The 18,703-nt window shown below is 41.0% G+C and overlaps 1 protein-coding gene across 1 annotated transcript in view; it reads left to right on the top strand.

Moving 5' to 3' along the window:
* Nucleotides 1–18,703, top strand: part of TENM4 (teneurin transmembrane protein 4) — a 2,866,770-nt gene that overhangs the window by 1,484,225 nt on the left and 1,363,842 nt on the right. Inside the window, exon 6 of the mRNA XM_053202558.1 lies at nucleotides 2,076–2,153. The gene's annotated coding sequence lies outside the window, so the exon portion shown is untranslated. The remainder of the gene's footprint in view (nucleotides 1–2,075; nucleotides 2,154–18,703) is intronic.

Genomic DNA, 18,703 nt, shown 5'->3' with positions numbered 1-18,703 from the left:
GAGGGTGATGACAGTACCTGGCACTGGGTATGATGGGAAGGCCAAATGAGATCATTTATGTAAAGTTCTGACATCACTGGCTGGTGCAGAATAAGCTCACAATGCATACTGTAGCTATTATTGTCATTTCCACTCTAAATTGTAAGTCAAAACCGAAATGAGACTAATTTGGGTCATTTAACCTTTCCATCCAGTCCTTTCTGGTAGGCTTGGGATATTGCAAAGAACATGAGCTTTAGGGACATATAAACTTGGATTCAGGGGTGCCTGGGTGGCGCAGTCGGTTAAGCGTCCGACTTCAGCCAGGTCACGATCTCGCGGTCCGTGAGTTCGAGCCCCGCGTCGGGCTCTGGGCTGATGGCTCAGAGCCTGGAGCCTGTTTCCGGTTCTGTGTCTCCCTCTCTCTCTGCCCCTCCCCCGTTCATGCTCTGTCTCTCTCTGTCCCAAAAATAAATAAACGTTGAAAAAAAAAATTTAAACTTGGATTCAAATTTTGGCTCTACCATTTATGTGTGACCTCATGTAAGTGACCTAACTTCTTTGAATATCAGTGTCTTCATTTGAAAGCTTTTTACAGAGTGTATGTAAATATAAATGTCTCCTCCCAGAAATTTGGAATTTTAGCTTAAGGTAAAGCAAGAAAACTTGTGACTGTATTAAGAGTCCATGACTGTTATGGACCCATGACGATCTTGATGCTAGAATGATCTGAAACTGCTTGCAAAGTAAGTAGCCAGTGATAGGACCAGTAAACTGGAAAGGGCCTCTTGGTATCATCTTGTCTACTGCATTCATTTCATGGAGAGAAAAACCCCAAAGAAATTCAGTGGCTCATCTGAGATGACACAGTAGGAAAAGGCTGGGCCCCAGAGCTGAACACAGTTATCTTACAGTGATCAATATTCCACCTCAGTCTGTCAAAGCAAAAGAACAAAATAAACAAAACACCAATTAAATGTAGATAAAAACAAAGGTTGAAGGGAAAAGAAAGAAGGAAAGGAGGGAAGGAGGGCAGGAAGGGGAAGAGAATAATCGAAACGAAGGTGGGGCATCATTTGGAAAGAATGGCAGTCCAGTGGTGCATATTATGGTGAAGCCAACGTGATAAAGTGGTGAAGAGGGTGTGCCCAGGTGAGCCCCATGGACTCGGCTCCCACCTCGGCCTCCGCAGGGCTGTGTAATCTGCAAAAGGGGACTTCACTGCTCCATGCCCCAGGTTTTTAATATTACACTCTCTATATGTGTGTTGTGAGGGCTAAAGAGATGATTGGTATAAAATTATTAGCACAGAGCCTCACACATAGGAAACATTGAATACATTTAGCTGTTCTTATTAAATGTGAAGTTAAGTATCATTTCTCTTGTTTTTTTTTCAATTTTTAAAGCAGCTGTTTTGAAGTCATTGAGATATTCTGCCTCCCCGCCCTTTTTAAGTTAAATGCCATGAAGCTAACACTGTGAAAAGGTGTTGGAAGTAATTACAAGAGAAGGAGAGGCTGGGGGAGGGGGCTGCAGAGGAAATAAGCACTAATCCCTGTGCAGCACCTGCTAAGTATGTGTATGGCACTGTGGGGAGAGCTTTTCGGGTCTTCTATTTAATCCTTATCACAGGGCTATGGGGTAGGTATTGTTGTCCTCATTATACACATGAGGAAAATAAAAGTCTGAGCAATTAACGTTTGACCGAGGCATTTCTGGCATAAAAACCTCTTTCCTCTCCCTTTCAAGATATAATCCCTGCCTACCAAGAATGCAATGCAATCCCTGCCTACCAAGAATTCCAAACAAGTAGACTACATTGCCAGAAATCATTAGAAGAAAGATCCAAGAAGACCATCTATTAAGGGGTTGATGTGTGTGTGTGTGTGTGTGTGTGTGTGTGTGTGTGTGTGTGTGTGTATGTTTTCTTTCTGGTTTTTAGGCAAGCTATTGCTGTTAGCTGTCCTGTGTCATTGCCATGAAGTACTCTTGTTCGTTTTCCCATCCTCTGTTCCCTTCTATAAACTGTGAATCACCACATTTAAAAGTAGGCAGTCTCTTAGTTTACATGTTCTTCTGTGTTTTCTTATACCCAGGATGAACAGTATTGCGGCTCACAAGAAAGCTTGAGTTATAGTCTTCTTCTTGGACATTGATGGAAACATCTGAATAAGGTAAAATCATATGCATTTTAATTAAATTTTATATATGATTAAGTTTATTATTATTCGCTCAAGCGTTTGTGATTTGCTTCATGCCGGTGGACAAGCAGGGAAGGGAAAAGCAATAACTGGGTGTTATTTCCCTTCTCTTTAGTCTTGAGCAAAACCCTGTGGGTTGGAAAGTGGCGTTCTCAACAGACTTTTGTTAGTAGGGTCTATCACAGTGGGTGGAGGAGATTGGCATTAAAAGTGCAGATCTTCTGGGTTTGGATGGATTGGCTTTCTTCCTTGTGTGTTTTGTTTTTGTTTTAAATCTTAGAAGTCCTGAGGAGAGGACTGAGTCTTTATTTGTAATGCAAAGGGAAGGTCTAGCACTTTAAAAATTCTTGCAGGTCAGATCCCCTCTCTGCTTAAATCCCCTCTCTGCTTAATAGATTTCAATTAAAAATGAGAAGAACTATATTTAAGTAAACTTAAGTAAATTGTTTGTTGTATGGGAGGAAAATATTTTCCTGTATCCTCAGTTTAGTGCCTGGGGCTCATGGATTAAGTTGACAAAAGACAGATTAAAAAGTTTATAGACGTGTGCAAAGCACATATATGTGGGTGATTGGGTGATGAGTAATTGAAAAGAGTTATAGATTGGGACTTGTGTGCTTAATTTAGGATGGAAAAGAGGCGGGGAGGAGAAACTTCTATAGGAAGATCACATAGGTTTCTTTAAGAAAGACAAATGGGTTTTTTTGAGAGGACAAACAGGAGATAAGAAAGTTTGTGATAATATTTGTCTCTACAGACATGAGTGGTCTTTCTGTCTTCTTCAGGCCCTAAAACTCCCCAGGAGACAGGATTTAACAGCAGATTTACTTTTGGCCTTTCTTCTGAGAGCATACCCACCCTGAGGAGGGAATTTATGGCTGTCTTCTTCTCTCAGAAGTTTCTGCCTTTAGTCAAATAAGGGAAGATCCAAGAAGGGCAGCTTTTTTTTTTCATCTGTTGAATCTCAAAAATCTTCAGCTAAAAATAATCTTCATGCCAACTCTGGGGTTCACATAGGTCCCCACACTGGCTATCAGCAGATATTCCTGCATTTGTCTTTTTTGTGTATTAGCATTTCACAGTCTGTTAACCTTTTTAGCTTAGAGTGATCAGCATTAACAGTGCATGTCTGAAAATACAATATCATATTTTTAGCAGAAACTCATAAGAATATCGTATATTCTGTGCTTTTTCATACTGTAGTCTTTGATTTCAACCATAGCTCATGTCTAAGAAAGAAAATTCCAAAGGAGATTTTGTGGTATATCTCTGTGATGGTGACATTCTTTCAGGGTACAAAGAAGAGAGGGGTATTTAAGTTACCTCCGCTGATGGGAAATTATTTTAAAAGTACCTGGAAGAGTAAGGAAATAGAGAAAATCATCTGAGCAATAACCTAGGTGAAGAAGAGGAACAATATTCAGCATATAATAGTGACCCAGATGTATAGCCCAGACTGTTTCATCCTGCCATACCTTTGTAACTGCTGAGAACCACCTCTGACTGTAGCCAGTCTACTGTCCTTAAAAGTCAGAGAGAGGCGTAATCCTTGCCCTCCACTCAAGTTATTACAGATGTCTCTGCTTCTTCTGTCTGTCTCACCACTTCTGTGCCATGCTGAAGTGCATCACACCTCCATATAACTAGTGGAGAAGGAACAGATTGAGTTGGCTTGTCACTACTCATGATAGGACATTCTAGTGGGAAAAGTCCTTGTGTGAAACATCCTGTAGGTCCCTGGCCTGTCTCATGTCCAGAATACAGCTCTTTGTCTATTGCTGTTGTACACATATATTGTCCAATGAGTTATGGTCAGGGTAACAAATCTGCATGGCTTAAAGATGACAAAGTGAAAGAAATAGTCCTGGGCCTCTTGCCCAGGAAGGGGCTCTTGAAATATCAGGTATTTGTAGAAGAACTCCCATTTGGGGGGATGCTGGGTTTCTGGACTGACCAGACTACTGGCTACTGAATCCCTATGCATTGCAATCTACTTTAGGAACTTTAGAATAGCAGAATTTCCCTGGTTCCTATGTGGGGATATGACTGAAACCTGTTTGGACCAGTCCAATTCTAATTTCCATTGAATAGGGAAACACAAAGTTGGACCAACAAAGAATAAAAGGGAAGCTACAACTCTATGCTATAAGGAGCAACGTAAGAGATGACCTAAGGGGGAGGGAGTGGCACTTATGAAAGAACCTCAAAGGGATGCTTGCTTGCGAGAAGGGTCCAGGGAGTGAGATATAAATGACCCCAGGCTTTCACATTTGTCTAGCTGTACCAAGAGATGCTGGGAATCTTTGGAAAAGCAAAGAAGGACCAATGGAATGTCCTTTTCTACATGCAACCCAGAGGTCCAGAGTCTGAGAGTAGCCAGTAAAAGACAACTTTGATAAGACCCTGAATTCATCCACCCCGAAGGACTAGAGTGGCCTCAGAAAGGAGAGACCAGAGTAGAAACACAAGAGTGAGAAATGAGTTGTGGAATTAATGAATTACTAACAGGAAAGTTGTTGTAATCCTCTTCCCTTCCTTCAATCCAACTTTCTAATGAGCTGGAGGGATCTAAGATCGCAAATACTGCTGTTTCTCCATTCGTTCTAAAGTACGTCTCTGTAAAACTCAAATAACAGGGTATTTTTTTTTCTTTCACAGAAAAAAAATAAGTTAATGGATAAAATTCTTTCATTTTAAAACTTTCCTACCCCTGTTTTCTCTTGAACCTCCGAGACCGGTTCTCATTCGGCCTTCTATGTGCACCTGCTAGTGATCAAATTAATAAAAAAGCTGAAAATGATGTTCATGGAAAGATTCAGAAATAGGTGATCGTGCTAAAGTCATGATGTATTTTTTTATAGATTTGAATGACCTTACTCTGGTTTTCTGTTGCATTTTTACACAGCAATCTAGTCATAGTTTCTGCTCATAAAAGTCATACCCACTTTCGATACTGGGTTTAACTGTATCTTTTGTATGAGGGCTGTGTAATGGTCGTGGTGTTGTGTGATTTCCAGGTGTTCTGCCACCTGCACAGGGTACAAAACCACTGTTCAGGGTCATAGTTTCCATTTGTGACTCCAACACGTGGATATAATATTTGTTATTATTGATTGTGTTTCCGAGAACCTCTTTCTAAAGCACTTCATTAAGAAGAGTTCTAGAATGTAAGAGGATATATTTGCCCAGATTTACCAGGCAGAGAGCTGAGGCTTGGGATGTGATAGGCTACAGGTCACTCGATCCTACTGAGACACATGGCATACTCAAGTAAATGCCAACTTAGTGAGTTGCCCAGGATATGCAGGGGGTGACTCCCTCTTCTTGGAAACTGTCCCTAGCCAGAGGGCAAATAGATGCCCTGACACCACTCTTACAAAATGGAAGCTAAAAACAATTCAAGACCAGTTAGCCAGACCTAGAAAAGGGACTGGAGAGGTGGTCAAAAATATTCACTGAGCCCCTGGTGTATTCCTTAGGAATTAGGTCAGCTGAGGAGGAAAGTCTCCAGGCTGATCTTTTGAATCTAAAGGACCAGTTTCTGGGAGGAAGGCGCCAAGATGTCAATCATGTCAAGAAGCCTTTGAATTAGTGGAATTGAACAAGAGTTCTCTACCACAGACATTTGGATGGTAAAAACCATGTTTGAATTCAGAGAGCCAGATTGCCTAGAAGGCTAATGCCAGAAATCAGATTTCCAGAAGCTACTTATAAAGAGAGAAATTTCATCGGAGTAGCCAAACCATGGATCTCCAACCCAAAGTCCTTGAGAAATGGCCAGATGTCAAGGAACATGCACCAAATACAAACTCTAAGTCTGAAGGGCAAGACTTCCTTTTAAGAAGGCAGAAAGAAAACAGCTAACATTTATGGAACACTGACTATGTAAGTGCCAGGCACTGTTCAATATTTATGCATACCAACTCATTAAAATGAAAATGGTACTAATATCATCCCCATCTTACAGATGCATAAACTAAGGCACAGAGAGTTCAAGTAATTTTTCCAAGGTCAGAGATCTAGGAAGCATTGGAAGTGGTACATGGCCTCAGAACCCATTTCCCAATGGCCACTCTATATTGCCTCTGCAATTTCAAAGGAACTGGTCTGCATCTGGTCTTGGATAAATGAGGAGAATCCAGGATGATTCACCCAAACAAAATCAAGTCTTTAGTTTACCTCTATGGCTGTATGTGTGGTCAGTGTGTTTCAGCAGTCTTCAAGTAGAGCAAGAAGGCAGACACCTCAAGGAGAAGCATCCGGTGGTTGGAAATTCTCTGCCAGTGATCTGTTGTAAATTTGGAGCTTATCACAGCTCTGATTATACATTTAGAGTGACATGCTCTCTGAACATCTCTTCTCTGTTTGAATTTCCTGCCCCTGGAATATCTGTGAGGTGGGGTGTTTGTAGGTCAGTCCTAGCAGACGCATTTGAGGGTGGCATCTATGCAGTTCCTACAGGAGCTCAGCTGCATCTGTTCCTGTCTGCCAACATCATAGTATTCATTGGCACTGAGCTGAGGCCAGTCCCATGGCCCCAGTGCCGACAAACAGAAGCCACGATTCAATCACCTCCGAGCTGATGCCAGTTGTCCTCAACCTTCAGTTGCATTTCGTGGCCTTATCTGAGCACAGGGTTGGCTGAGGTGACCCTCCCTTATCCTTACGAAACAGAAGGCCTCACAAATCTTACCTTCTGCCCTTGCTCCCGGGGGACCATCTAGCACCTGACATACTACATGCAAGTTTTTGCAACTCTTGTCCTATAAGAAAAGGCATTTGGTATTGTAGCTTGTAAGCAAAACCTGTAAAGTTTTTTTGCTCAGACTAAGGAGCACAGACTGATTCACCACTCCCTCCCCACCAAGCACCACTGTAGAAAATAAAGAACCAGACAGCCCCTCCCCCACTCCCCCCCCCCCCGTCCCCCCACCCCCGCAAGCCAATGCCTCTCTTATCTCCTCAGCACTCCAGCAGACAACCTCTTTTCCCTAGAATTGTCAGGAAAGCACTGGCTGACAGGTTGTGTTATTGCGTCTGATCCCATTGGTCACATCATGTAACATCTTAACTCTTAACCTAATTCGATGGATGCAGCTTGACAGGGCATAGCAGGGATGCTGGTCTAACTCCCCCACGCTGTGTTTAAGACCCTACCTCCCCACAGGCTACCGGAGCCTGCACAACACTCAGAGGACTTCAAGGCATATTTCTTGGTCAAAATAGGTGCAGGTGCATCAGCCTATCCCTAATTGCAGGTTGAGATCCTTGGAAATAATCGTGGCCATGCTTGTTTTGTTTTAAGAAGGATTAAATCTTAAGTCAGTGCAAGAAAAAATAGTGTTTATGGTGACCCTCAGAAAGCATTTTAATTTTCTTTTTCGTATTCAGTAAAATCAGCCAATAAATAAAAATGACACATGCAATAAAAAGACTGTCAATGACATTTTTCACATTTCCAATTTAAAATAGAAGGGACTTTGAGCTTGTGTATTTGTGTTACTGTGTTGTAGATTACTGTATGCTAAGACGAATTTAGTTTTTTCTGTGTCTGAACTTCATCTAGATATCCAAGGCCTTTCTGATTTTATGGGTCAGAGAGTCAGCTTCCTGGGTCCCACCTATATGCCCAAAATATGGGCTCAAAGCTCCTGTACCCCTCCAGTACCTTCCTCCTACCCCTTTGGGTATAAGGGGAAGACAGTTACAGTTACCTTTCTTTCTCTCTCCATGCTTTCTTGCAAAGGCCATCATTCTTGTTCTGCCTCTAAATTAACTCTTTAACTCTTGTGTCTAGCCCAAATCCAATATTTCCTGACATCTCTGGAATCACCTAGAGAGATAAAATTTTGAGTCCTGTCTCTGACATTCACTAGCTATGAATCCTTGGATGAGTTGCCTAACCACAGAAGCCTCAGTTTCGTCATCTATAAAATAGGGAAACACTAGTTCAGTGACATAGTATGGTTGTAAGGATTAAGTGGCATGATGAATATAAAACGTGTAGCACAATGTCAGACCCACAGGACATGCTCAGAGCCAGTCCTATTTAGGAGCCATGGTTGCAGTGGTAACAATTGTGGGCTTTGGAACGAGACTCATCCAAGTTCATTTTCCACGTATATCCCTACTGCTTTCTCTTGAGACAAAGTGAGCTTCCTTCTCTGAACCTCACTTTGCTCATATGTAATAGGGAGAATATAGTACAGTGAGCCCTTCCTGCCATAACAGGATAAGTGGTTCATAAAAATTCAATCATATAAACCTAGTAGCTGCATTAATGAAATAACTGGGGTGAGCCTTTATAGCCTGCTGGCCAGAAGTTTAAAGAGTCCACCTGGGCAGTCAAAACCCATCCAGCTTCTGACCGTTGATTTGGTGCCCTCTTTTGGCAGTAGTCCACTGCAGCTTAAATATTAATGGGGGCAATTCTGCATCATGTGGTCGCTGGAACTTTCTGCACTTAGATGTGGTGCGTCTTGTCTCAGCCTGCTGAACCAAGAGAATATTGGAAAGTTAGGGACCCATATTTCGATTCTCTGATTTCCAAACAGAGTTGACTGACATTGTATTGACCAACCTCCCCTCCATCTGCATAAAAAGAGAAGTGTCCAATCTCTGTGTGTGTCTGAAAATAGGGATTAGGTAGAGGATGAGAGTTAATTATATATGAGTTATAATATATATGAAATTCTGATTGGTATAATGTCTATATATTATATATGTGTATATATACATATATACATCATATATTACATATATGAAGTTATTACCAGGGGACATTTTGTCATAGAGCTTTATTGTGTCTATCTTTAAGTTTTTGTGAAGTTAAATGAGATTAACACACTGTCTCATTTCATTTAGGCTACTATAACAAAATACCACAGGCTGGGGAGCTTATAAACAACAGAAATTTATTTCTCACCGTTTTGGAGGCTGTGAAGTCCAAGATTAGGATGCTACAATGTTTGAGTGAGGACCATAGCTGAGTGCCTTTTCACTGTTTCCTCACATGCTAGAAGAGGTCTAGAGAACTCTCTTTCATAAGGTACTAATCCCTCTCCTGGGGGATCCACCTTCATGACTTAAGTACCTCCTAAAGCCATCACCTTTGGAATTTAAGATTTTAACGTGTGCATTCTGGGGGATACAGACTTTCAGACCATAGCATGCACCTAGCACAGTTCCTTGCACATTCTTATTGAATCAAAAGAAATATTTTATTGATAAAGATGTAACATGTAAATTGAAACAGAAGTTCTTGAGGTTTCCAGAAAAGTAAAAAGAAGTAAACCTCCATACTAAACCAGAATTGCATCTGATAAGAATTACAAGTTGGGAAAACATTACTGAAGTTCTATAATGTTAGAATGCTTGAAGTGGACCACCTAAAATAAATATCTACACTTCATGAAACAGATGTGAATTAAATACATATGATTAACCCATAGAATTTTTGCTTCACCAGGCTGATAGCATGGGCATGTCTCTGACCTTCACACACCTCTTTAGCAGAGATTATATGATCCTTACTACCTATTTAAGGCTTGATAGTTCATTTTCATAGAATTTCACCTGCAAGGAACTGCAAGATTCCCCCCATGTCTATATGTTCTGGATGAGCCCTGACTGCCAGAGAAGAAGGCGCAGCTAGAATAAGAGGGAGGATCTCTTCCATCATGATCTTCTCTCTTCATCAAAAGAAAACCTGTCTTCACCAAAAGAAGGGACTGGTACTGTACTGGGTTTCCTTGGACACATTTGGGGTGCTCAAGGCACAGCCACTGTAGCATAACCTTTAACTCATTCTTTGAACAGTAGCTTGGTTCTTTTTCATAGCCTTGTTCTGGAGGCAGAAAAGTAAAAGGCATGTGGAAGTCCCTAATTCCAAGGTGTTCACGGTCTAAATGAAAAAAAAAAAAAAAAAAAAAAAAAACAGACACATACACAAACCTTAATCCCACAGAGCAGAGAGTGGTTTGAAGAGGAAGGGGCTTAGCATCAGAGAGACCAGCAGGAGGCTCATACAACATTCTGAATGAGAGAAGGAGGGACAGAGGTACAGGGGTGCTGGACAGGGGCAGTGGTAATAGAAATGGAGAGAAGGGGTCAGAGGAAATGTTTGAGCGGGGGGCACAGGGAAAGCGTAGAGAAGGAGAGAACTAAGACACTCAGAAAATCAAGGCTCTGTGAAAAGAATAGCTTTGAATTTTCCAAATCAAATTGGTTGCACTTCTCCCACTGTCAGATCAATTTCCAAGGAGTCCAAGCCCCTGGTAATTCATTTCAGCACCTTTTAAGGCATGTATGGTGATCAGTTGCTTGATGCATTAAGAAATAAGCTACTGATGGGATATATGTATTTTTAAATATTGTGTTATTTCTTTACAGTCCTGAAGGGCTTCAGAAGTTGGAGGAAGCTGTGAGTCATATGCTGCCTAGTTAGGGGAGGCTGGAGGAGGGTGATGCCATTGCCAGCTGATAGAAAATCAGGTTATAAGTCCTATTTGTTTCCCCGTGTCTCCATGATGTGACATTAGGAGATGATGGCTGCAGTTACGGGAGGCCATTTGTTCCAATGATGTTCATAAATACACTTTGTTAGGCAGTTCTATCGAATCCACCCGCTTTTCCTCCCCTTTTTTAGGGCAGACTGCTTTTCAGTTGCTTGATTTCTCTCTCTGAGATGGACTGTGCTGACTGAGAATCTGAAACTCTGTGTGAGACACGGAATGTTAAATCTACCTGCAGTATGTGTGCAGGAGGCAAAGGCAAGGTGGGTGGCGAAGGGAGAGCCGAGGGAATGCTAATCCTGAAAGACAGCCTTCGCACTGGAGATGAACAGCAGCTTGGCCAGGGTGGACAGGTGGTCATTCAAAGCCGGCAGGAACGGAGAGTTGGTTATTGGCAGTTTAGGTCTCTTTTCCTTCTGGGTTCCTTCTTGTTTTTTTAGATCAGTACACATGGTGAATTCTTTCTTCTTGGAGTTCATGATGAACTTTGGGGAAGAGGGCATACAGTGAAATTAAATGATCTTTCTTTATCTGTGAGCCGAGACTACCCCTACTCACCTAACAAGATTGCTGTAAGATCAAATAACATGGGATGTTTTAGCCCACTAGCTTCAGGCGTTAGCCAACCCAAGACATGATCCTGGAGGATGTCCATTTCCTCCCACACTTTCTCTGTGAATGCTGGGTGCGTGAGAGATGGCTCTATAATGAAACTTCTGTGGTATGTTAAAGTATACCTTAATGTGTACACAACTCCCTGGAGATCTTGTGCAAATTTAGAATCTTACTTGGTAGGTCTTTATTAGGGCCTGAGATTCTGCATTTTCAACAAGTTTCCAGGCCACATAGATGTGAAAGACCCATGGACCACACGTTAGTAGGAAGAACCTACCAGAACTGGGCAGTAGTATGTGGCAGGCAGGAGGAAATGGAGAAAAGGCTTCTGCTGCAGAGTGTAGCCTTGCAAGGGAAGCTGGGTGCTTAAAAGGATAATGTCCAAAGACTATTTCCAGCTAGCCAGGTGTGGAGTGGACAAATTCCTAGAACAAAGGAAAGTGTCCTATTCACAGGATGTGATTGTGGTGATATGATGATACTAGTGTTGAGATGATCATGAAGCATGGGGGTCTGTATAATCATCCTTATGTGTAAAACCCTGGTTGCTCCTGATTACCTTTGCATTCAGGTCCAAATTCCTTACCATATTCCATGTCCTCCACGAGAATGCCTCTAGCTTCTCCTCATACTCTTGCCTTGCACATTCCTTTTATTTTTCTGCACATGTTATGCCTTTTGCACCTGCAGATTCTTCTGCCTGGGATGTTCTTTGCTCTCTGCTGCCTTGCCTGTCTGGCAAACTCCTATTCACCTTTCAAATTCCTTTGCAAATTCCTTCTATGAAACTTAAACATCTCCAGCCTCTATATTTTTAAATCCCTAGCTTTATTTCTCAAGAAGGAAATGATGCTGCGCTGTACGTCCTTTTTTCTGTCACTTAAGAGACGCTTGAAATCCAAATCTTTGCTTTTTTTAATGTTTATTTATTTATTTTGAGAGAGAGAGAGAGAGAGAGAGAGAGAGAGAGAGAGAGAGAACGTGCCTGCACATGAGTCCATGAGGGGCAGAGAGGGAATCCCAAGCAGGCTGCAGAGCCCGATTGCAGTGCTCGAACTCATGAATAAAACCCGGAAGTCATGACCTGAGCTGAAATCAAGAGTCAGACTTAACAGACTGAGCCACCCAGACACCCCTGAGTCTTTGCTTTTTGAATTGCCTTTGTCTGCCTAGGGCCTCGCACAGCACAGTGCTGCAGTGAGTCACGTAGGAAATTCTTTTTAAAGACAACAGAGGGATGGTTAGAAGAAGCAGGATAGGAAGATTACAGCTGCTGTGGAAAAAGGCCTGTGAGCCCAAGGGGCTTTCCCCAACAAAGTCTGGGAATAGAACAAGGAGGACCTTCTTCTGGTAAGAGTGGCTATGCACTAAGCAGGGTCAGTCTGCATCCACACTGTGCAATGTGGGCAATGGGAGCATCCTAGGTGACAGGGGATGAGACTATCACTGGGTAAAAAAGAGAGTGGTGCTCTGTAATTTTCTGAAGTGCATGTTCTCTGAACCACTGCCAAGCCCACTTTAACCACTCAGGTTCGTTGAGGACACAGAGCCTTCTTTTTCTCCCTGAGACCCTACCCTCACTTAGGACATATAATAACTGGGTAAGGCCAGTGCTGAATTCAGGAGATCCTGCATAGCATTTGGGACAGAGGACATAAACTTGAGTTTCATCCAGTTATGGAGAACTTACATTACAAAAACAGAGAGGAGAGATGTGGTCTTCTCTGCCTGAATTCTACCCTCCGAATCCAGGGCTGGCTTCCTCTGTCTCTGCTTTCTTTGGGGTCATTGTCCATGGCTAGTTTTCCAAATGGACAACCCGAGCTCTTTATTCTGGAGTCCGTGGTTGAAAACATACCAACAGCTCTCCGTAGGTAAGGGTTTATGTATAGTGTTTTGGCAGCACTATTTTGTCAGGCAATTCGTGTTTCCAATTGTTGGAAAACACTTCTATATGGACCAGGTAAGGAAGTGGACTCTAGACATGAATCCTAGCCCTGCCATATGCAAACCATATGAGTCAGGGTACTTGGACTCTCTGTACCCACATTCTTTTTTTTTTTTAAGTTTTTTTAATGTTTATTTATTTTTTGAGAGAGAGACAGAGCATGAGTCGGGGAGGGGCAGAGAGAGAGAAGGAGGCACAGAATCCAAAGCAGGCTCCAGGCTCTGAGCTGTCAGCACAGAGCCCGAGGCGGGGCACGAACCCACGAATCGTGAGATAATGACCTGAGCTGAAGTTGGACGTTCAACCGATTTAGCCACCCAGGCGCCCCAGTACCGCAGATTTTTTATGTAGAATATGGGAATAACAATCCCTACCTCAAGGGGGTGCAGTAAGAATTTTTAAAAATATAATTTTATTTCTGTTGCTTTTGTTTCTTTTTTCATAATAACCCATGCCAATAATATTACCTTAAACATTATTAAAAAGCAACTTGTGGGGTGCCTGGGTGGCTCAGTCAGTTAAGCATCCAACTTTGGCTCAGGTCATGATCTCGTGATTCGTGAGTTCGAGCCCTGCATCAGGCTCTGTGGTGACAGCTCAGCGCCTGGAGCCTCCTTCAAATTCTGTGTCTCCCTCTCTCTCTCTACCCCTCCCCCCACTCACACTCTGTCTCTCTCTGTCTCTCAAAAATGAATGAACATTAAAAAAATTTTTTTTTAAAAAAGCAACTTGCTCCCTCAATTGGTCACTCGGTTCCACTTCTGGCTGACTCAACCATATATTAAACCATATATTGAAATATAAGTTTACCATATAAAAATGTCTTGGTCCTAGAGAAGAGAAAGATGTAAATATCAATGCACTGGAAGACAGAACCCCAAAACAGACCTAAAATCTGTACCAGGATATAAAGAGTAGTGACCTAACACATGTACATGCATGACATTTATAATAAATCAGTTACAAAACCGAGATTGATACGTTGATAGACAAAATGGCCAATGGGGATATTAAAGAAGAAATTCACAGGAAAAAAATTGTGGCCAGTAAGTATATCATAATCTTCTCAGCCTCACTTACTATTTTTTTTTTCCATACAAGAACACTGGCACTTAGAAGAGGTAAGTAATGTCAAAAATCACTCAAAGAGTAAGTGGCACCTGGAGCCAGTGTGAACCTGGTTTCTCTTTTAGTTGCTTGTCTTTAAAGAATGTTTTCTTGTTGATGTTATTTTTGTGTTTTGCTTTTCCAAATAAAAAGTTTTATGAACTTCTTGGGTTTTAAAATTAAAGCAAAACAAAATTTGAAATTATGTTAGAATATTTACTGGAATTGTGTGAAATGTATATATTAAAATAAAAAATGGAACACTTAATAACGACAGTTTTGTTATTTATATATCCATCTCTTTTTCTTTAAAGTAAAATGGCTGTTTACTTCTTCTATGCCAAGAAATATTCTGGGTACAAGTGACAGAGAAATGTAACCCGTGTCCTCAAGCACTTTACCAATGTAGGGGGTAGACAGATATATAAATAGACAATCTTAAAATCAGCTTTGTTGAATATAGCTACTTATAGTAAACATGTTTTGTTAATTCTAACAAATACTGTCTGATTTATAAAATGCCCTTGGTGGGTAATCATGCCATCTGCACATAATAGAGATTTACAACATTTTATCTAAAGTCCTTAGGGCCAGATATGTCTTATAATTTGGAATTTTGAGTGGTAATATGGTGCATAGTCCAGAGATTACATAATACCCCTAGCAAGGTCTGGGGAAGAAGCCCATAATCAAACATATTAATATTTCTGCAGCAGTATAAACATTCACACTACGTGGTTTTACAGCAGCTCAAATCAGTTTGTGTATCAAATGAGTGATGCAAAATGCTCAGTTTTGGGGCTCCTGGGTGGCTCAGTCAGTTAAGCCGCTGGCTCTTGGTTTTGGCTCAGGTCATGATCTCATGGTTCATGAGTTCAAGCCCCACGTGGGTTCTGCCTTGACAGTGCAGAGCCTGCTCAGAATTCTCTCTCTCCCTCTTTCCCTGCCCCCCTCAAAATAAACAAATAAACTTAAAAAATGCTCAGCTTTCAGAATATGTTGGATTTCAGAATTGCTAACAAGACTTATGGATCTATGATATTTTTTCTTTCTTCTTAATATGTATTAATTTTATTTCTCTGTCTTTTTGCATGCACCAGCTAGACCTATTTAAATAATGTTAAACAACAATGGGCAGAGTGGTCAGACTTGTTTTATTCCTAATTTAGAGATCTGTGTCTGATGCCCCTAAGAAAGAATCACTTGGCTGAGGGTTTAAAATAGGAATATTAAACATATTAAGGAAGAATTATTTTATTTTAACTTGAAAAATGAAAATGTTAAATTTCATCAAATGCAGTTAGGGGATGTTGAAATAATTATCTACTTTTATTTTTTATTATTAGCCTACTGATAAATTTCTATTGCATTATTCAGTTTTCCTATATTGAAACTGGGTGTATCCTATTGGATTATTGAATCAGCAATATTAAGTTGTTAAACTGAGTTTTGAAGCAGTTAATTTACAGTTTTGAATTTATGTTCATGGTTTAGATTGTTTTATTTTCCTTGTTTTCTGCATAATATCTTATCACCTTTGGGGATCAGGATCCAATATGCCATGTGGAATGAATTGGGTACATGCTCCATCTTCCACTGTCTAGAATATATTAGGATGGATGTATTTATGTATCTCTCTTTTTTTGTATTTATGTATCTCTTGAATACTTTTAATTTAATCACTATTAAATCTCTCAGGATCTACTGTCTTTTGGGCAAACAGTTGTCAAAGAGCTTCCCATGATTCTTCCTCAGTTCTTGGTTTGTTCTCATCTTCTATTTCTTCTGTAACTTTTCCAAATTTGATTGTCTTTTATTACATTGGGAAGATTAGAAGTTAGAGGAGGCATTCTTACCCTGCCCAGCTGTGAATGTATATGTCTTTGCATTGTGGAATTTCTGAGGGTTTTTATTTGCTCTTTTAATTGTCATGTGTGTGTGTGTGTGTGTGTGTGTGTGTGTGTGTGTTTTGTTGTTGTTCTTTGTTTAGTTTTGTTTTTTTAACTTGAGATTTCATTATAAAAGAGATTTGATTTGGGCCCAATTGTTCGTCAGTTTATTTTTCACTGTGGTATCTTTGAAATTATGCTTTTAAGAATAATTGGGTTCCCAGAAAATCACTGCCTGAAAGAACATGAGACATCATCTGGTCTAGTCTATTGATTTTAGACATGGGAAAACTGAGGTCTCAGCTAGTAACATAATTTACACAAGTTACAGTGTCCAGAACAAAACCAAGCTCAACTTAGCTAAGAAATGCCTTTTGGAAGCAAGCATAGCAATGGAACATCATACAAATATTTCCCTTCCTTGCTCACTTCAGAGCCACTGCTTACTCCTGGATCCCAAGCATGATGCCCTCCACTGTGTGTAGATAGGAACACAAGAGCAGCATGGTGTCCAGCAGCCCGATGGATGTGGCTGCAAGCCTTTTAGCTCTTGTCTCCAGGGATAGGTGATCAAATCAATAAAACTCTTAGACACAGGCATACAATAAAAGGAAAGGCAGGAGCAATCTTAAGCCCTGTCAGTGATCCTGGATTCTTCCTTCAGTTCACATCACTTGTATTCATATGAAACATTGCCCCAAACCCATTTGAGGGCATTACTTATTTGTTTTACTATTCACATAAAAATTACCAAAATATGAAACAGTAAAGCTTCAAGTTAAAGGAGTGAGAACTGTATTGTGTGGGGAAAGATCGATCTCATCAATTATAAAGATGGCTGTTTATGTTACACTAGCTGTTCATTACCTGCCATACTGTATACTAACCATGAAATCATGTTATGGCCAAAGCAGGTGTGGGTTCTGATACTCTTGCCTCTATCAATAAACATGACAAGGATGACCCTTTACTATATGAACGTTCAGATATAGAAAACAAGTCAGTGAGTTAATCTGCTTCTCCAAGAGCTGGACTTAATGAAACTTCTTTTTTTTTTTTTTTTTTTTTTTAACCATCTCCACTTGAGGCCTGATTAAATAACTTTTGTTTTTAATTTTTTTTTCTGGGCACTGCAAATCATCATGCCTGTTTCTTCATGCATAATGAATATACAAAACAAAATAAACTTGCAGTGCTGAAGAACATGAATCAGGAATAGAGATGCTGATCTCCTGTCCCAGGGGCCTAGGCCAGCCTAGTCAGACAGGCAAGGCTTAAAGGGCAGAGAGATTATCTGAAGGATGGGAGAATGAAGCCCTAGTGGACAAATGTGTAAGGAAGCCCTCCTCTGGGAAACTTAGGGTATTGGAGTGTTTTTATTTTAAGTTTATTTTTAATTTTTTTGAGAGACACACAGAGAGCCAGCAGGAGAGGGGCAGAGATATAGGAAGAGAGAGAATCCAAGCAGGCTCCACACTGTCAGCACACAGCTGGACGCAGGATTTGAACTTCATGAACCATGAGATCATGACCTGAGCCGCAATCAAGAGTAGGGCGCTTAACCGACGGAGCCACCCAGGTGCCCCTACAGTTTTTAAAATTTGAATCTGACAATAGTTTGAAGTGTTGTGCCCAGAGCAGGAAAAGGGGGGCAACACTGAGAAGATCAAGATGTACATAAACAGAGTCCAAGTTTACAAAAAATAAAAAAAATATTTTGTGATGGATAGGTATTAAATGATGTAATGAGTATAAAGCACCTAGCATCAGGGCATGGCATATAGTGCTCAGTAAATGTTGGCCATTATTAGAAAATAGATTTTTAAATGTCTATCTCTGTTCCTTTAAAACTTAAAAAAAAAACAAACAAAACTGTACATTGCCTTCCTTTCCATCATCAACTCTTGTCAGCTAATACTGACAAAATATTTTCCAAATCTGGTTAATTTTCACCACTCCCAGGACTTCCTTTTGGAACTACCATCATCTTTCAGTCACAGTAGCTCCCAAATTGGTGTCTCCATTAGCACTCTCGTCCCTGCAGTGTGCCCATAACCCAGAAAAATCATCCAAGTCCCTTCTTGTCTCAGGCTAGCTCCATGGCTTTCTAGTACACTCAGCAGGTGACACTACCAGGGCTGTGAGGCCGCCACATGATCTGTACTCCGGCCACCTGTCTAGCTTCCTCTCCTATCACTGCCCCTCTCTTACTCTACTTTTCTAGCAGATCTTCGAGGAAGACAAACTAGCTCCTACCCTAAACCCTCTGCACTTGCTTTGTCCTCTGCCATAGCTATTCTCCTGATGTATCATCCAGTCTCTTCTTCCAGTTTGTATTCAAACAGAAGATTCTTTGGGAAGATTACTCCAATGGCTCCAGTACCTAAAATCGTACCTTCTCTTCCTTCTCCATCCCTTTGCTGCCTCCCCCACCCACAAACACACTGTCCA

This window comes from Acinonyx jubatus, chromosome D1 (assembly GCF_027475565.1).
Source record: "Acinonyx jubatus isolate Ajub_Pintada_27869175 chromosome D1, VMU_Ajub_asm_v1.0, whole genome shotgun sequence".
Lineage (NCBI taxonomy): Eukaryota > Metazoa > Chordata > Mammalia > Carnivora > Felidae > Acinonyx > Acinonyx jubatus.
This window is presented reverse-complemented; position numbering and strand designations above follow the sequence as displayed.